The sequence below is a fragment of the Terrapene carolina genome, unplaced genomic scaffold (genome assembly GCF_002925995.2).
Source record: "Terrapene carolina triunguis isolate 2854851 unplaced genomic scaffold, T_m_triunguis-2.0 Scaffold31, whole genome shotgun sequence".
Taxonomy (NCBI): Eukaryota; Metazoa; Chordata; order Testudines; family Emydidae; genus Terrapene; species Terrapene triunguis.
This window is the reverse complement of record NW_020664382.1, coordinates 1,625,900-1,640,932: the sequence shown is the minus strand read 5'-3', so window position 1 is coordinate 1,640,932 and position 15,033 is coordinate 1,625,900.

Below are 15,033 nucleotides of genomic sequence, written 5' to 3'. Positions count from 1 at the left end.
CTTGCGCTGGGGACTGGGTGGCGGTTAGGGGGAGTTACCGGGGTTCCCCCAACCGTCAGCCCCTCCTCGCGCCCTTCCCCTGCCGCTGGCGCGGCGGCCCTGCGCTCAGTGGGGGACTGGGGAGGCGCCTCTCGCCAAATCTCATCCCGGTCGCTGCGTCGGATGGGAGCCGCCTTCCCGCTACGCGCTGCGGGCCGGGCCTGGGCCGAGCCCGGGGGGTGGGGTAGAGAGCGGGGCATCCCCCCGTCCCCAGGGTGCGCAACGCGTCTCGCAGCGCCCGGGGATGGACTGGGCACGACTGCCGGCATCCGGGCTCAACACTGGCGGGGATGCAGCTGCGTGGAGCTGGGGGGACAGTCGGGGCTGACCTGCTTCCCGCCCGGGCCCACGCGTGCTGGCGGGTCCGAGGCGCCCCCAGCCCAGCCATAGCGCCGTGACCTCGCCTGGGACACCTGCCGCGCTGCCCGGTATCGCGTTCCCGGCCTGGCTGCGCTCAGCCGCGGAGTCCGTTTGGGCTGGGGTCGGCTTGCCCCGAGGAGGATCCAGCCCCTGTCCGTGGTGGCCTTGCCTGAGAGGCCCCAAGGGGCAGAGGTCGGGCTCCCCCAGCACAGACCTCAGCCCTCCCGGGGTTGGCAGGATGTCCAGAGCAGCGGGGTTCAGGTCTAGCCGCGCACTGAATTACAGCGGGCAGGACATCACCACTCCTGTAGCTGCGGTCTCAGGCTCGCTGCAGACTCAGGTCATGTTCTCCAGGGGGGTTGTAGCCCTGAGGTCTAGAAATGTTATTTACCTTTTTAAAGGGAACCCTGGTATTTTGACATGATCCCAGAAGCTGGGGCCTGGGACACATGCCTATAATGCCTGTGTTATGTTTTAATTAGGCTCTGTTTTTACAGTGTGTGCCTCCTACCTGCCCCCAGAGCCTCACTTATTTAGCAGGAGAAGGGTGACTCCTTCTGACACTAATTTACAGGCAGTTTTTAAGATTATAATTTCTTTATGTAGCGATAAGTAAAAAATATAACATTAAATAGCTCTGGGTGGTGCCTATGCTGTGTGGATAGGTAAAAGAACTACCTCTAGTACTGTATATTTAGCATCTTTAAGGTGTGATCCAAAGCTCATATTGGCTTTGGATCAGGATTGTAGTGAACATTTAACGACAGCAACAAAAAATAGCTGTTAGTCCACATAATATAATAAAATAATGGCCTGGAAAATTACATCTGATAAAATGTGCACTATTATTATCTTGGTCTTTTGACTAAAATCAAGCCATTTCATAAGGCCCACTGCCTGCTTCTACACAATATACTAATATACTATACCGGGGTCGGCAACGTTCGGCACGAGAAGCTGCGGCCAGCACATCGCTTGCCCGTGCCGCTTCCCGCCGCCCCCATTGGCCTGGGACGGCGACCGCGGCCAGTGGGGGCCGCGATCGGCCGAACCTGCCACGTCAGCAGGTAAATAAAACTGGCCCGGCCCACCAGGGTGCTTACCCTGGCGAGCCGTGTGCCAACGTTGCCAACCCCTGTACTATAAGTGTTTTGTCATTATGTTTACATCATTTTAATTTACACAAGTGTGTAAATAGACAATACTGTATATAGAAACAGCCTAACTAAATACATACAAAACAAGCTGAACTTAAAATATAAATCAATACAGGTGACTTTAAATCTTATTAAAATATGTAAAAAGAATGAGGAGTACCTGTGGCACCTTAGAGACTAACAAATTTATTTGGGCATACTCCTCGTTCTTTTTTTGCTGATACAGACTAACATGGCTACCACCCTGAAACCTATTAACATATGTAGAATTTGTCTGGCCCACACAAGATTGTGCTTAGGTTTATGTGGCTCTCCTGTGTAATAAGGTTGGGCACCGCTAGGTGCCTAACTGAAAGTATCCAAGTTGAACAAAGCCAAACTAACTAAAGTTATATCTATCTTCCATAGCTTTCAATGAGAGCAAGATCTGGCCCTTTGTCACTTCTAACACTAATAAGTAATACAGAAGCTGCAGGTAGAAAGATATCTAGTCCACATACATGTTTTTCGCTTAACATACCTCCTCCCCGTAATTATTAGTATTGATACTTTTTCTAGGTGGCAAATGTTTTTAAATAGATATTGGGATCTTAGTAATTCATAAATAGTTTGGTGTTGCTGTAAAAGAGCAAATTATTTCAGAAAGCTATAATAATTTAGCTTCTAGTTTACTTTGCTGTTATTCATTAGATATTTGTTTATGGATCCAGTGTTTCCCATTTTAATAGTGAGATTATGACTACCACAGTCGAGCCCTTGATAGTGGCATGCATGGAATCAGCAAGTTTGTTTTCTGTTTTTCATCTTTCTTGGGTGGATTAGGTACTTATTTATCTATACCAATTTGAAATATGATTCTTATAGATTTGATTGTTTAAAAGGATATAGGACTACGTGCAGCTAAATACTTTAGCATGAGCATAGTCTCATTGAGTTAGCTGGAATTGCTCAGATACTTAAGTATTTTGCTGACAGAGACATAATGTGATCATTTTTGTTGATGCTAACAAAACCGAGGCAAGTGATTGTAATATATACTCTTTTTTTGGGGGGGGGGGGGGTTTAAATTGTTCTTGGGCGCATCCATTTTTTCCAATTCATTCATTATTCAAAATTGTTTGAATGATTTCTCAGTTCTTGCTTTGTCACTTTTTTTGTGAACAGTTTTGCAAATATTTAAAATGTAAGATGTTTTGGTGGGATTCTTACATTTTATCATATGTTTCTGTTATATGAAGGAAGTAGCACAACTTTTAGAATCTGATGCAGATATTCATGTTTATGATTTAAAATCTTGCTTTCTACCAGCCAATATTTTGTTTAAATTTACTGTATCTGAATATTTGTGCCAATAAACTCATTTATTGGAATATAAGCAGAAAGTAAACCCAAACAGAACTCAAACATATTCAAAAATTTGAGCAAATACATACAGCTTCCCCTCCCCCAAAATATTCACTTGCACAAATGAAAAAAAATGTTCAGTTGCTTCAGCTACATGTGCAAGTACATAAAGTAACTCTGGCTTGTTTGTATTTCACATGTTTCATTGTATAGGGTCCAGACCTGCACTCCTAACTTGGGAAAAACTCCAGTTGACTTCAACTAACTTATAATAATGTAGTCTACTTCTATTCCTATAACACAGATTTACTGGTTTCACTTTTTTTGGTGTACAACCAATCAGACAATACATATATTGTGAAATACCCCCATTCCAGTACTATGGATTTTGTGTAACAAATATTAACTAGGATTATCAAGCAATTAAAAAAATTAATCGCACTGTTAATAATAGAATACCATTTGTTTAAATATTTTTGGATTTTTTCTACATTTTCAAATATATTGATTTAAATTACAACACAGAATTCAAAGTGTACAGTGCTCACTTTATATTTAATTATAAATATTTTTGTAAAAAACAAAAGAAATAGTATTTTTCAATTCACCTAATACAAGTACTGTAATGCTATCTCTTTAGCATGAAAGTTGAACTTAAAAATGTAGAATTATGTACAAAAAAACCCCTGCATTCAAAAATAAAACATTGTAAAACTTTAGATTCTACAAGTCCAATCAGTCCAACTTCTTGTTCAGCCAATCGCTCAGACAAACAAGTTTGTTTACATTTGCAGAAGATAATGCTGCCTGCTTCTTGTTTACAGTGTCACCTGAAAGTGAGAACAGGTGTTTGCATGGCACTTGTAGCCAGAGTCGCAAGATACTTACATGCCAAATGCACTAAAGATTCATATGTCCCTTGATGCTTCAACCACCATTCCAGAGGACATGCGTCCATGCTGATGACGGGTTCTGCTCAATAACTGCAATGCAGCGTGGACCGACGCATGTTCATTTTCATCATCTGAGTCAGATTCCACCAGCAGAAGGTTGATTTTCTTTTTTGGTGGTTTGGGTTCTATAGTTTCTGCATCAGAGTGTTGCTCTTTTAAGACTTCTGAAAGCATATTCCACATCTCATCCCTCTCAGATTTTGGAAGTCACTTCAGATTCTTAAATCTTCGGTCGAGTACCGTAGCTATCTTTAGAAACCTCACATTGGTATCTTCTTTGCATTTTGTCAAATTTGCGTTGAAAATGTTCTTAAAATGAACAACATGTGCTGCTGGGTCATCATATGAGACTGCTATAACATAAAATATATGTCAGCATGTGGGTAAAACAGAGCAGGAGATATACAATTCCCCCCAAGGAAATCAGTCACAAATTTAATTAACACTTTTTTTTTTTAAACAAGCATCATCAGTATGGAAGCATGTCCTCTGGAACAATGGCCGAAGCATGAAGAGGCATATGCATCTTTAGCGCATCTGGCATGTAAATATCTTTCGACGCTAGCTACAACAGTGTCATCCGAATGCCTGTTCTCACTTTCAGGTGATGTAATTAAGAAGTGGGCAGCATTATCTCCCGTAAATGTAAACAAACTTGTTTCTCTTTCCAATTGGCTGAACAAGAAGTAGGACTGAGTGGACTTGTAGGCTCTAAAGCAGGGGCTGGCAACCTTTCAGAAGTGGTGTGCCGAGTCTTCATTTATTCATTCTAATTTAAGGTTTTGCATGCCAGTAATACATTTTAACATTTTTAGAAGGTCTCTTTCTATAAGTCTATAATATATAACTAAATTCTTGTTGTATGTAAAGTAAATAAGGTTTTTAAAATGTTTAAGAAGCTTCATTAAAAATTAAATTAAAATGCAGAGCGCCCCAGACCGGTGGTCAGGACCCGGGCAGTGTGAGTGTCACTGAAAATCAGCTCGCGTGCCGCCTTCGGCACATCTGCCATAGGTTGCCTACCCCTGCTCTAAAGTTTTGCATTGTTTTGTTTGAGTGCAGTTATGTAACAAAAAAAACTATTTGTAAGTTGCACTTTCATGATGAAGAGATTGCATTACAGTACTTGTATGAGGTGAATTGAAAAATACGATTTCTTTTATCATTTTTACAGTGCAAATATTTGTAATAAAAAATATAAAGTGAGCACTGTACACTTTGTATTCTGTGTTGTAATTTAAACCAATATATTTGAAAATGTAGAAAAAAATCCAAAAATATTTAATAAATTTCAATTGGTATTCTACTGTTTAACAGTGCGATTAATTTTTTTTAATTAATTGCCCGAGTTACTGCGATTAATCGACAGCCCTAATATTAACCTCCCTCTGTTTCTATAACAGGCGATGAAATATTCAGACTCTGTAATAATTCCTAGAAAGGTTGCTGTCAGGATTTTCAGTTAGGCCACTATTTCAAGAAGTTAAGCAGCTGAACCAGCATTTTAAGGGCGTGTCTAGTGTGGGAGGGGAAGAGGGGGGAACTGGATCTGATGTTTTTATTTTAAATGTCCACTTTGCTGGTTGCTGTTGCATTTATTAACCGTCTTCATAGGATATAAAACAACTTTATAGCTCTCATACAGTATTTATACAGAGAGGTCAAAACCAGTGAAATTATTTTAATGTCAAGATGTTTGAGGAAGATTAGTTTTGACAGACTAGTAATTACTTAAATCTCCATTTGCTATCCAAAAATATCTTCTAAATGTAGCCTGATTAGTACTTGTGATTTGTAAGAAACAGTACAAATAGAGAGTGATTCAAGATTCGTTAAAATTATATGGAGTTAAATTTAGATGGACAAAACGGAGTGGAATAATTGAGTGGTCTGAGAATTCAGAACTCTTGAATTCTAATCTTGGCTCTGACATTGATTCTTTCTGTGTTACACAAGTAATTTGCCTCTCTTTTCTCACCTTTTAAATGGTGATAGTTATACCTAGCTCACAGAGTGTTATAAAGATGTATATTTGTAAACATTTTAAAGATGAAAAGTGGATATATAATTGCATTTTCAATACAAGAAGATATGAAATTTAACAGAATCACAGATCCAGAATGCCTCCTCCTGCAGGAAAACTTGTGTCAGAAGGCCCAAAGGGAGAGAAGAAAAAATCAGCCAGGGGAATTTCATGGATTCTTCCCTGAACTGCTCCTACTTATGTAAAGGTCTTTGTGGACCATGGATATTGGAGTTCTCACCCTATTATTGGATTTCCTGTGGATCGTTGGGCATGTGTGAGGAAGAGAGCCCCCTTCTGCACATAGAAGCCATCCTGGAGGGATAGCTGCTGCTGCTTTGTTGCATCCTCTACCCCCAGTGGTACAACTTGTCAATTGACAGAGTCCACGTACAGCTATATAGTAGTAAAAATGTAAGATACATGTTTTGCACAGTAATCAATTGAGTTATTACTGAATTACCCTGGTGTGAGTTCAGAATCCTGCAGCGGGAGGTAATTTGGTGATACCTACTGTATGGATTGTCAGATAGAAATCAAGATGAGCAGATGATGGTTCTGCAGTGCACAGCACCTCTGCTACTTCACCCCCCTCAAATCCCCACCTCTGAACTCCAAAGAAGTGAAATGGAATGCCTGGACATCAGTGAAGATGTTTGAAGTAATCTCTACTTTCAGTCTGTTGTCAGGTTAATGCAGAAGTAAATATTTCAGGGAATACTGAAAACATTTTAATATTGGTGATCTCCAATATCTGAGAAGTCACTCCTTGCCAAAATTATGTAGCTTATGACTTGCCAAAACATATGGAAATATTGCTCTTAGGTCACCCATTGCTGATACAGCTATCTATGAGAAAGGAAGCCCGTTTGGTTTGTATAAAGTACACTCTGACTAAATTTAAGACACATCTACTAATGACTGATACTAGATGAAATAGCTAGGGACATGTATGCCATGAACCGAAAACATAATTACTAGTGTTACTATAACTATTGTAATGAATGCAGAGAGGTTTTTAAAAAGATTTTAATGGTTCAGAAAAAAATACAAACATAATTCAGATACAAAATTCTATCTTGTCACAGTACAGTGTATAAGGCTGAATTGTCATAAGTGTTCAATTCCCACAGCCCCTATTAATGTCAGCTGGAGTTTGGTTTCTGAGCTCTTAAGAAAATAAAGCCCAAGGTATTTTGGTTGTAGTATAAGCATAATAAAGACAATAAAAAATAAATTGTGGCATGGATTTTCCAGATACAAATGTGTACATCTTGGCTCTTTGTTTAGAGCAAGCACGTATAGTACATTGAAATATAGAAAAAGCAAAGTAAAAAGACAAAAATAAATTGTTAGCATAGCATAACCATAAATGAGTGAGTAAAGGCAAAGCAAGATGAGGAGGCACTGGCATCTCATTCAGAGTTTATACTGATTAATCTAAAGTATCTGAGAGCTACTTATTTATAACTTTAGCTGACATTCAAAAAACTCACTTTCAAGAAAGATAGATTCATTAGAATCTTTGCTTTAGTACAGTAATTACGTTTATTTTCCTGTAAACAAGGCTTTGGAGATTACATTTCTTGGCAGAAACTACTGCTAGTGGAGCTTCAATTCTCTAGAAGGTTTATATAAGTGGATATGAGAAAGCTCCAAAGAGCTATTAGCGTTGCGGAATATTTAAAAAGTCAATGAGACATCTTCATCATTCCTTAATAACCATACATTTTGGTCTCAAAAGCATTTTGGTGTCAGAGATTCCTGAGAATTGTTATCCACTTCTGTGTAATGTAGCAAATGCATTTGTTTGAGTGAGGTTAATATACTGAAAAATGTGCAATATGATGTAGTGCTTTCCCCTAGGAAGCAAAATTATTTTTTTTCTGGAAAGATTGTGTCTGAATATTCAAAGTGGTTTATGATAATTTCTCAAATAAAAAATACACGTGTTAGAAAAAATGCAGTTAAATCATGGTTTTTTCTTATAGCGTTACACACAAAAATACCTGTGTGTTTTTAGTTAATTTCTTACCAAATAATGTCAGAAGCATTTTGTCATTTTTATTTAAAGTTTCACAGTTCATATAAACTAACCATGCTACATACGGTATGTACCATGGTTAGTGAATATGATGTTTTACCATTCACTCAGTTCATAGATTATGTTTTAGTACGAAGACTACAAAGTAGTTATTTTTAAAAGATTGATTAAAAGTTTAGACAGTACTTCCCTGTTCTACATAAAGTATGACACTGAAAACATCAGGAACTGAAGCTTGCTGCAATGAGGTTACTGCAGAAATACTGCTCTGTAACAAACAAGTCAAATTCTGCAATTGTGAAGCCTGTGCAGTCTCATTGTCAGCTGAGAATTTAGTCCAATGTGTTAATTGTTATTAAGTGGAAAATTCAAGTCGTATAGCAAAAATAACTGAGATGCCTAATTATTGATCGTTTTCTCTATGTCACTGGCCTAATTTCTTCAGTACACTGGACAAATGATTTTGTTTGCTACTTGAATATAGAAAACCAGAAATACACCAGAAAACCCACACACAAAAATGGGGCGTACAGGATGTAAATTTTCTGTCCCAATTCTGACTCCCTAAAAACTTGTACAGAGACTACATTGTAGGTCCTCTCCAAAAGGAGCTGTGTAAGGGTGTTTGAGGCAGGACTCATGCCATGATCTGCATTTTTGTGCATCTAAAACCTTCCTCTTCATTCCCCCGGTTCTTGGCAGTAATACACATGCACATACCCAGAGATTATTTGTGCTCCCAGTATAAATAATCTGCATGAGGCACCGAGGGTGCTACCAAACAGGCACACATTAATAATGATTTTTCAGCATATATCAGCCATTTTGGAGGCCACTTACTGTATGTGAGGGGGTAGAATTTGAAATAGCTGCCTACAATTTCACAACATTAGTGATGCTGGCAGGGATAATAGCATTGGACCATGTGCTACCAAGATAACCAGAATACTTATTTGAGAACCACAGCATATACTCAGGACAAGTGGTTTTGGTTTTAAATTCAAATGTTAAAATGATTTATTTAAATTGCACAATTTTGGTCTCCAGGCTCCTCACAAACTGACTTCTTACACAGTTTTCCTTACCCAACTGCCATGGAACATCCTGAAATGCTTCCCTGTAGACTCCTTAGAGTAGACCCTTCCCATAGTGCCACATAGCTCACCTTCACAGGCTTTTAACTCAAGCAGATTCTGCTTTATACTAGCCACTCCAAGGCTCTACCAGCACAGGGGTATGTTGGAGCTGACTGGTGGCAAGGTTGGAGTGTGAGGTGTGCTGGCAGAAAGGTCTCTAGGGAGATCTAACCTGCAGTCTCTCCTTTTACATATATAATACTAATCTGGAAGTGGTACAATTAGAGGAAATTCTGACATTCATCCAGCCATGACATGATAAATTACCCTTCAGAGATGATGAAATAGTCTTTGAGTAACAGTGTGCCTTTTACTGCAGTGTCACTTTTGGAGATTGGCTGACATATGTAGACTATTGTGTGTAGGTTAGTTTTGAAGTGCAAGAGCTGCAGAAGAGCAGACCTGCCTATTTACATGTTTTAAGTTAGAGCCTGGGAAAGGGGAATGTTGGAAACTGCTTAGGATCTAATAGAATCCAGTGCCAAAACCCTATATGTTCATGTTGCTGCTGATTCAGAAGAAAAAGAAGGAAAGAAAGAAGAAATAAATATCTGAATGAGCTACATTTTCTGAAGGTGTTCATATCAGATCCATGGGCCTGATTCTCCACTGCATTACCCAGTTCTGTACTGGTGTTGCTCCATTCATTCAGTGAAGATACATCAGCATGAAATTGGAATAACATAGTGAATCAGAAATTCTGTGGGTAGAGCTGGGTGACCCTCTGAAATATTCTTGAAAGATGGATTCAATCTGGAATCATTTTAATGTCCAAAATAATTTTATCTGGTCTTCCCTTTTCTCTTTCAGTGTTCTCTATATTAGGTTAGATGATTCAGCCCTTCGTTATTGTTTCCGCATTTCCATTGCCTTAATTGGCTCTTTGAGATATTACATATCATATGTGATTGACAAATGCTATTTCTAGCAACATGGAGTTTGTCTATTCCTTCCCTTCCTTCCTCCCTCTTCTATATTTTCACTGCTGTTTTTTCTCCTACTTCCTTCTAATTGTTTGTCTTTTTACCCCATACTTCAATTTATGATAAAATGGTAGCTTTTGGGTTTGATTTGCCCCTGTACCAAGGTCTGTGTCATCCCCTGTGCCAGTGGGGGCAGCTCCAATCCCAAAGTTAGATTCACTATCATGCTTCAGCAAGGATGGCAGTTTTAAGTTACAATTGTGTATCTGCAGGAACCCTGCTGGCAAAGGATGTCCAAGGATGAATTGAATCAGCATATGTTAGGTGCCTGGGACCCACCCCCACACTAGTTAGTGGTGCTCATTTTTCAGGTGCACTATGCAGCTGTAGGCCTGTGATGGTTTAAACCCCTTGTCACAGGGCAGCACAGCCTAGTGGCCAGAGTCCAGGGAATTAGCCCTTGGTTACAGGGCAGCACAGCCTAGTAGCCAAAGTCCATTAGAACAAGCCCTTGGTTACAGGGCAGTGGGACCTTACTGCTGGCTCAGCGGGGGTGGTCCTACCAAAACATGCTGAGGCTTACCGGAGGCAAGGTACCAATCCGTCACCCCCCCCAGGTCGGTTCCTACCAGCTTGGGAGTTGGGGTTGCCCACAAATCCCAGGGTCCTCCGTGGGTCTCTGGGGCCATTACCTCCCCTGGTGCCTCCCCCGTTAGGGGTTGGTGCCAGCCAGAAGAAGCCTCCATTCCAAGCAGCTCTGAGAGCATCGGCTGGTCCTCTGCAGGAGCTGCCTGGTTAGGTCTTTCCCCTTCGGCCACCAGCCCACACTGAGCTGAGTTCCCTCCTTTTATACTCACTGAGCATTTGGAGCATGCCCAGTAAGGGTGGGGCGGGACTTCCGCTGACAGAGCTACTTGTCTGTCGCTGCAGGGGCTAGTGTGGGGTGGTGCAGGGCTGCCCCGTGCGGGGCTGCCCCGTCACAAGGCCCCTTGATGGAGTGGGTATTGTTACTTTTTCCCCACTGTCACACCCCCTTCAAAAGTTGACTTTCCACCACTGAGGACATTCCACCTGATGCTGTACCAGCACAGATCAGCAGACATTACAGCGTACCTTGATCAAAAACTAGGCTCAACCTCACCACATCACCACCTGCCAGCTGACTGCAATTATGGTATGTAACTGCAGAGACACAGTAACCTTATAATGTGAACAGCAAAGCTTTAGTATTTTAATATTTAAAAATATTGTTTATGATCCCAAATCATTAACAGACCTTTGTGTAGATTTAAATATGACAAATACATTTATATTTAAAGGAAAATATTTGAAAATCAGTTCATCCTCCCTCTATTATCTGCCCTCAATTCTGTGTTTGGGGCGGGTTCATACATTTTAAGGCAGGAAGGGACTATTATGATAGTCTGGTCTCCTGCATAACACAGGCCACAGAAGCTCTCAGAGTAATTTCTGCATCAATTCCATAACTTCTGGTTGAGCTAGAGCATATCTTTTAGAAAGATATCTAGTCTTGAGTTAAAGACTTCAAGTGATGGAGAAGCCACCACAACCCTAGGTAAATTGTTCTAATGATTAATCACCCTCACTTAAAAAATGTGCCTTACTTTTGCCTGAACTTTGACTAGCTTCATCTTCCAAACAGTGGGTCTCATTATGCCTTTGTCTGTTGGAGTAAATTCAGTACCTTTTCTGCAACAGTTGATAATATTTAAAAAAAAATTCAGAGGAAATGCCCCTTTCTTTCTTTTGAATATTATAATTAAGGCGGGGACAGTTTCAAGCACTGAGTAGAGAACTGGGAATTTATTCTATACAGAAAAAATGTGTTTACAATTTTCCACCAATATTCTACCCAAGAAGAGACCATATTACATATTGAGAATGCAAAGGTTAATTGTATTTTTCCATTCATGTTGGCAAATTTATGGTTATGTTTCTGTTCCCACTTCTGTAATAATCATGGCTTATGTTTCCCTATATATTTGTTGAAAGATATATTTTCCCAAAATTATTTTTTAGTGGAAATTTGTTTTGAACTTCCCCTAAATGTTTGTTACTGTAAAATTTCTTTATCTTATTTATTTTAAATACCCCTTTTCAGTTTCCATATCTTCAAATGGCTCGCAATGAACTCTTACCTTTTAGTCAACATATATTAAGAATTTTACTAGTATATCCCAACATTTTGTAGCATTTAGTATTTATATACATTCATTTAAAAATAAAAGTTTACAAGTAGTATTTGTTTGTACATACACCTCTACCTCGAAATAACGCTGTCCTCGGGAGCCAAAAAATCTTACTGTGTTATAGGTGAAACCGCGTTATATTGAACTTGGTTTGATCCGCTGGAGTGCGCAGCCCCGCTCCCCCCGGAGCGCTGCTTTACCGCGTTATATCCGAATTCGTGTTATATTGGGTCGTGTTATATCGGGGTAGAGGTGTATGTCTTCTTTGAGAGACAAATGTGAAGGCCCCAATTCTGCAATTGACTGCACACGGATGGACTGCTGTACCTTTGCAAAGCTCCATTGAACAACAGTCTGCCTGTGCTCTCAGCTGAAGATTGGAGCCTGGTTGTTGGTGAATTCAACAATAATGAAACTCTTTAATTTAACAGCTTTGTCCTTCCTGTGGATATATTAGCGAGAGATGGACAAGGGCCTTGTTGGTTCCTTGGACTGCACCTTTGGCATGTTTGCCCTCATTTACATTCAGATAATTCCTGCAACATTTATTGAGACTATATAGCTTAGTACTGGAAACAGTCCTTGCAGTGACCGGATGAAAATAATCATGATATAAAAAAATGCGGAGCCATTCTGATGACTGCCACAGTGGGCATAGTATGTATTTAAAAAAATTACACACATCCTACAATGAAATGCTTCAAATAGTGATGTGTTTTGTTTTGTTGAATCCATTTGATAACAGTAAAACCCCACATTTCCTTTTATGGTAAATTCTGTTACACTGGATCTTGCTGTTGATAGGAGAGCTGATGAAATTCAAGCTTAGCTGTTGATGAGCTCAACGGAGCAAGTCAGATTTCATTCTGTTTTTTGTTTGTTTGTTTACATGGTAACTGTCTCTTTCCCTCTCCCATACAAGCAAAGGCCTTGTAGTGTAGCTGAATTTTTGCCTTTTATCTCCAAAACAAGGTGCTAATAACAGCATGAGTAGACACCAAAATTTGAAAACAAGAATTTAGAAAGCAGAGGATAATAATAGACTGCAGGATCAGCCCACTGAGATGTCAAAAGCAGCCTTTTTCTTTTGAGGTCTAAAAATATAAAGGGATTCAAATTTGCTCTTCTGCTCCTGCAAGTGAAATGAACAATTCACCCAAATGACCAAATTAGGTTATTAACTTTCAGGCTGAATTGCAGATTTCTTATACTGCCCTCTTCTATTTAAACATAACCATAGAACAGTAATTTTTTTTTTTACAAGCATAGATAAATATTTCAAACATCAAACTGTTTATAAATGTACCTTTCAAATGCCCCTTTAAAGAGAAACACTTTATATTGATCCTTAAAAATGTCAAAACAAAATAAATGTCACTGTTTTCATAACTACTATTTGTGCAATATGATTTATCTTTAATGCAGATGGCTGGAAAGAATAAACAAGTTAATAAGGAGCTGTGGGACCTGCCTTTTCACTGTGCATACAAAGGCTTGTTAAAGGCAGAGGCTTGAATGGCACTGGTAGAGAAAAGGTTTAAAGAGAGTTTACAAAAATCCAGTCCCATAACACAATGCACAGTGAGCCATTTCTACTCTCACTGACATGATTGTCCAAGAATGAAACTCAGCCCATTACTTTTATTTTATTTTATTCCCCTCCTTCCTGTCTCTTCTACCTCAGTCCAGAGTTGGTTCTTCCTTATCTCAAGCTGTTACTACTAGTCAAGGCAGTGACTTGTAATGTTTTAGGACTAAAATAAAGGTTGAAATTTAGCATTTATTAAAAAAAAAAAAAAAAAAAGCTTTGCTAAGTGAAGACCAATATCATTCTATTACTTTTATTTTGAATATTAACACTTTTTTGAACCAAATCAAGGTCTCCCCGGAGTATTTATATTGTGCTATTGCATCTGAACTTGGCAGTGATATTGACAAGAAACAAACTATAAGCAAAAGTGATACTGACTAATCTATTTTTATTGTTCAAGCTAAGAGAAATGCAGAATGGGAAACTCAGCATAAGGAACTAAAAGAACATTGGATTTTAAAAAAAATCTTTTAGCTCTTGTCACTTGTACTGTAACATATGTAAGACTGTCGATCAAAATATACAAACTATGATTGTCTGTAGATTGTTAGAAACTAATTACAAAGATGACGTGCTTGGGTATAACATTTTAATCAGGTCCTATGGAATATTGTATGTACCGAAATGTATACTGGGATCTAGAGAGTCACCTGGTATTATTATTATTGTTCTCTTATAGTAGGGTCTAAGATCTGGGCCCCATTGTGCTAGGCACTGTACGAGCAATTAAGAAAGAAGATAGGCCCTGCTCCAGAGAGCTTGCAATCTAGGTCTCAGACAGGATAGAGAAAACAGACAAATGTGCTTGTTTAACCAGAAGCAGGCATTAGGTTTTAAGGTGGGATTTAAAAGAGGATAATTTCGATGGGGAGTTTTCCCCATATATAAGATCAGCATGGAAGGAAACACAGAAAGTTTCTCTAGTAGCAACTGCTCTTGTGAAGGGTGATCTCTAACCAAAAAAGGAGGGTTTTAAAAAAATATAAAGTAACTGAAATTCTTTCAGTTTTGTTTGTGTTCTGTGAATCTAAATAAATAATAAATAAAAATGTGCATTCTATTAGTTATTGCCTCATCTTTTCTCCCATCAGAATACTTAGAAGCTAGTTTGAGACCCCTGTAAAAATGTGCCTCTAAGTGTCCAGCTTCAAAAAGAGCATCACTTTCTTCCCATGCATGTCTCATTGCTTCTCTTTTTTCTTGATCAAGTATGCATCATAGGCAACTCAAGGAAAGTCCTACTGTCCATTTCA